Source organism: Anomaloglossus baeobatrachus (genome assembly GCF_048569485.1).
Source record: "Anomaloglossus baeobatrachus isolate aAnoBae1 chromosome 5 unlocalized genomic scaffold, aAnoBae1.hap1 SUPER_5_unloc_3, whole genome shotgun sequence".
Classification (NCBI taxonomy): Eukaryota; Metazoa; Chordata; class Amphibia; order Anura; family Aromobatidae; genus Anomaloglossus; species Anomaloglossus baeobatrachus.
The window spans coordinates 2,156,762-2,162,761 of record NW_027441806.1 but is presented as its reverse complement, the minus strand read 5'-3'; positions in this window follow the sequence as shown (position 1 = coordinate 2,162,761).

The window sequence follows — 6,000 nt, the reverse complement described above, 5'->3', positions numbered from 1 at the left end:
ATCGGTTCCATGAAAACATCATGGCTTGACGCGTTTCGGACAGTTGGAATATAGATAAGTCCTTAATCATAAGCATAAAAATACACAGTGGAACCAAACATATAAAGCTTACCATGGAGAATGAAGGGCTGACAAAAGGTGGGTGTAGTCCCAGGAAAATGCAAATGAGAACATGATGAGATTTAACCCTTACATAGAAGGTAAATACCTGTTTGGATGTGGAAAAAAAATAAAAGGAGAAAAAAAAAATAAAATTGGAAAAGTAAAGAAAAAGTGAGAATAAAAATATGTAAATAAGGATGTATGTGAATAAGAAGTATTTATGTGCATGAGGTATGTTCGCATGGGACCCATATGGGAGGCTGTGCAGAAAAGCACTAGAAACAAAAAAAGCAGCAAGAATCAAAAAGTAAGGTGAGAACAAGCACCTAAGCAGTAAAATGAAAAAGTAAAATAAAATAAATTAAATAAGAAATGTTGCTATAGAAACATGAGGAAAAGGAGTGATAATAAGTCACTAAGCTGCCTGTTGTTATATCATCCCAAAATAAAGGGAAAATATGAATTTTATGTTTATATTATTTTTTTAATCATTTTTTTATATATTTTTTTATTTATTCATTATCATTATTTCTTAAATGTAGATGTATATAAACTAATATTATTTGTTATTGACTCATAAAAAGGACGTATTATATGAGCGTCCAAAAATATACATTTATTTATTTGTTTCATTGACGAATAAGGATAATGATTCCATAATATATCAAAATGTATTTTATGTTAGATTCTAGTGTATCATGAAAACTGAAAAAGATTGAATTCTATGGAAAGGTAGTAGACTGTTCATATAGGTGCGTTATATTTGGGATTAGGGGAAACATTTCTGAGCAATCCCATGCATGAACAGATCAACGTGTGTGGCAAGGAATCCTCCTAGAATCTAATTGCAATGTGCGGTAAGAACGATCAGGGAACAGACAGGATCTTATAGGAGATCAACCGTTTTTCTATGAAATGAGTTGCATCTGAAAGTGGGCTAAGGATTGGGACAAAATTAAATGATCCCATGTGCACAAGGGTGTATGTTAAAATATATAGGCAATAAGATCATAGTTTTTATAAGAAAAAAAAAAAGAGAAAAAAAAGGGGACAATGAAATGTTATCAAAGGTCAGCTTCCTATTCACAAGGTGCGTTATATATGGAAGCATAGGAGCATAGGAGATATATATCTATATAAGGGAAGACATGCACATGATTATATTATATATGCAGACAAATATCAAATAGTGAGAGAAGAAAAAAAAAAGGGAAGAAGGGGGGAGGGGAGGGGGGGGAAGCAATGAACTAATAAATACAGAACACTGCTATATGTATGGAATGATATATGAGGAAAATATTAAATATTTTTATCTTTTTGGTTGAAATATTTATTTAATATTTATAGATTTGTATTTTATGTGATTTTAATTTGATTTATTATCACTCCATAATCAGAGATAAAACATATGTGATGAATGAAATATGCATTATTTGTTATATGTAATGTTGGTGGTTAATTCTGAAAATACTATTATTACTGATAATACTATACTATCGTCAGACTATCCCCTACCCTTGCAAACTTCAAACGGAACCTGAAAACGCACCTGTTCCGAAATGCCTACAATCTACAATGAACTCGCTGCCGCCCGACCACCGTGCGGAGCTGCCGCCCGACCACCGTGCGGAGCTGCCGCCCGACCACCGTGCGGAGCTGCCGCCCGACCACCGTGCGGAGCTGCCGCCCGACCACCGTGCGGAGCTGCCGCCTGACCTACACCCCACCTATTGTCTCCTCCCCATAATCCTATAGAATGTAAGCCCGCAAGGGTAGGGCCCTCTTCCCTCTGTACTAGTCTGTCTACTGTAACTTGTATACGTATTTTGTATGTAACCCCCTTCTCATGTACAGCACCATGGAATTAATGGTGCTCTATAAATAAATAATAATAATAATAAAAAAATACCTATATGGAGAAAATTCCAACAAAAAAAAAAAATAAGAATATATTTGCAATGTGGTATGTAGACAACTCGGTGGAACATGTGTGATACAAAAATATATTTTCGTTGTTGATCCCTTCATGTTCGTTCTATAATACGTAACGAAGGTCAGAACGATAATTTAGTCCCATTGGGAATCTACTGTCCATCTTAAGGATCCATTTTGCTTCGGTTTGGAGCAAAAGTCGAAACCAATCTCCACCACGTATAGGTTTACATACATATTCAATTCCTGTAATGCTTAGAGTAGAAAAATCCCCTTGATGCATGTCCAAAAAATGTTTTGTTAAACCAGAAACGGAGCGTTTGTTTTTATTTTTACCAGTAGTGGGATCAAGATATGATGCTACATTAGTATGCTCGGAGATTCTTCTCTTGAGGGGTCTCGAAGTACAACCAATGTAATCTTTAGCACAAGTGTTACAGGTAGCCTTGTAAATAACATGTGCTGTGGAGCAATTGATAAAAGTTGAAATTTTATAGGTTTTGTTAGCACCATAGGTAATTATTTGGGTCTTCTTCATATGCTTGCAAAGGCCACAGCGTGGAATGCCGCATTTGTATGAGCCCTTAGTATTTAACCAGGTGCCGGAATCAGTATCTGAGGAAGCAAAAAATGAGGAAGGAGATATTAAATTTCCAATCGTTCGGGCCTTTTTAGCAACCACATTTACTCCTTTGGATAGTATGTTGGCCAGATCAGAGTCCTGATGCAGGAGAGGAAGATATTGAAGGAAAACTTCTTTAATTTTAGGGAAGTCTCTGCTGTAAGGAGTTGAAAAAGTGATGCGATTAGAAAAAGTTCTTGATGATGTTTTTGATTGATCCCTATCCTGTAGCAGATTATCACGAGATCTTTGGTCAGCAAGATTGTTAGCTCTATTAAGAATTTTATTAGTGTATCCCCTATTCCTTAGGCGGATTTTCATATTCTCGACTTCAGCTTTGTAGGTCAAATCAGTGGAGCAAAGGTGACGTGCCCTCAGGAATTCGCCCAAGGGAAGGTTTGAAATAGTATGGGCCGCATGACAGCTATGGGCATGTAGGGTGGTGTTCCCACTAATAGTTTTGCGATATAGTTTGGTATGAATCAAACCTGAGTGTGGATCCCCAGACAGCCATATGTCAAGAAAGGGAGCTGAGTTCTGAAATCCCTCCACAGTAAACTTTAAATTCATGGTATTATTGTTAATATAATAACGAAAATCTTCAAGGAGTTCTTTTTGTGGGGTATTTTCGTCGAGCTGCCAGATCATCACCAGATCATCTATGTATCTGGCATACCAGATTATATGACTGAGGAAGGGGTTATCAAGAACATGTATACGAGATTCCTCCCAAGTGACTATATAGAGGTTGGCAAGAGCACAAGAAAAGCTAGCCCCCATGGGCCAGCCCTTTATTTGTATGTAAAACTGTTGGTCAAATCGAAAGAAGTTGTGCTTCAATAAGAAATCACATACTGTGAGAATGTACTCCTTTGTGACCTCGTCCAAGTTGGATTGTTTAGTCAGATGGTAAGAGAGGGCATTAAGAGCATCCGCATGAGGTATACATGAATACAAAGCTTCCACGTCACTTGTCACCCAAAAATAGTTATGTTTCCACTGTAAATCAGGAAGACATTGTAAAAGATGCTTGGCATCCTTAATGTAACCGGTTGAGTTTTTTACCATGGGTTGGATCATATTGTCCAGCCAGGCAGACAAGCGGCTGGAAAGCGAGTCTGTACTGGCCACAATAGGGCGCATGGGTGGAGGGAAGCTACCTTTGTGGACCTTTGGCAGTCCATGGAAAACCGGACAAATAGGAAAGTCATTAATGAGGTACTCAGTAGTACGTTTATCCAATATGCCGATGTCAAAGCCTTTGTTAACAATACCCCGTAGTTTGTCCAGGAAAACACTTGTAGGGTCCACATTGAGTGGTCTATATGTAGTAACATCATTTAACATGCATAAAATTTGCTTTTCGTATAGTGTTTTATCAAGGACAACCACGGAACCGCCTTTATCCGCGGCCTTGATGGTAATATAGGGGTTGTTGGAAAGGCTTTGGAGGGCACGTTTCTCCACTGTAGAAAGATTGTCTTTGAGAGAGGACTCAGACAAAAGGGCTTTCTTAATTTCAATTTCCATAGTGTCCTGATATATATCCATAGCAGGCACACGTGATGAAATGGGGTAGAAGTCCTTATTAGATATTTTGAACGGATGAGGATCTAGTGTGGTATTATGAGACTCATCCAAATCAATCAAAGTTCTTGTGAAAATCTGTTCTTTCAAATTCATGTATAGAGGGATAGGAATGTCAGATGTAATTATTTGGGTATCTTCCTCTTTTTCAGAAAGGATGAAATGTTTCTTGATGGTAAGATTGCGAATGAATTTGTTGATATCTCTGATGGTCTGAAATAAGTCAGCTCTATGTGGAGGAGCAAAACTGAGGGCTTTCTGTAAAAGTTCTTGTTAAGCCCAGAAGTGTCAGGCCAAGAAAAATATCAGAAAGGCAGAGAAGAAGAATGGTGAGAACAGTCAAGGACAATCCACAGACCACCTCCAAAAACCTACAGCATCATCTTGCTGCAGATGGTGTCAATGTGCATCGGTCAACAATTCAGCGCACTTTGCACAAGGAGAAGCTGTATGGGAGAGTGATGCGAAAGAAGCCGTTTCTGCAAGGTATGCAAAAGCACATTTGGACAAGCCAGTTACATTTTGGAAGAAGGTCCTGTGGACTGATGAAACAAAGATTGAGTTGTTTGGTCATACAAAAAGGCGTTATGCATGGAGGCAAAAAAACACGGCATTCCAAGAAAAGCACTTGCTACCCACAGTAAAATTTGGTGGAGGTTCTATCATGCTTTGGGGCTGTGTGGCCAATGCTGGCACCGGGAATCTTGTTAAAGTTGAGGGTCGCATGGATTCAACTCAGTAGTAGCAGATTCTTGACAATAATGTGCAAGAATCAGTGACGAAGCTGAAGTTACGCAGGGGATGGATATTTCAGCAAGACAATGATCCAAAACACCGCTCCAAATCTACTCAGGCATTCATGCAGAGGAACAATTACAATGTTCTGGAATGGCCATCCCAGTCCCCAGACCTGAATATCATTGAACATCTGTGGGATGATTTGAAGCGTGCTGTCCATGCTCGGCGACCATCAAACTTAACTGAACTGGATTGTTTTGTAAACAGGAATGGTCAAATATACCTTCATCCAGGATCCAGGAACTCATTAAAAGCTACAGGAAGTTACTAGAGGCTGTTATTTTTGCAAAAGGAGGATCTACAAAATATTAATGTCATTTTTATGTTGAGGTGCCCATACTTTTGCACCGGTCAAATTTTGTTTAAATGCGGATTGCACATTTTCTGTTAGCACAATGAACCTCATTTCAATCCAGAAATATTACTCAGTCCATCAGTTATTAGATTTATGAAACTGAAATAGCTGTTGCAAAAACCCAAATTGTTATAAAGAAAAAAGGTTAACATTAACCCCTTCAGCCCCAAGCCTATTTTGACCCTAAAGACCAGGCCATTTTTTGCAATTTTGACCAGTGTCACTTTATGAGGTTATAACTCTGGAACGCTTCAACGTATCCCGGTGATTCTGAGATTGTTTTCTCGTGTCATATTGGGCTTCATGTTAGTGGTAAATTTAGGCCGATATTTTTTGCGTTTCTTTGTGAAGAAAACGGAAATTTTGCGAAAATTTTGAAAATTTTGTAATTTTCAAACTTTTAATTTTTATGCTCCAAAACCAACGAGACATATGACACAAAATAATTAATAAATAACATTTCCCACATGTCTACTTTACATCAGAACAATTTGGGGGAAAAAAAAAAAAATTTAAGGAAGTTATAGGGGTTCAAAGTTTATGAGCAATTTCTCATTTTTACAACAAAATTTACAAAGGCACATTTTTTAGGGACCACATCACA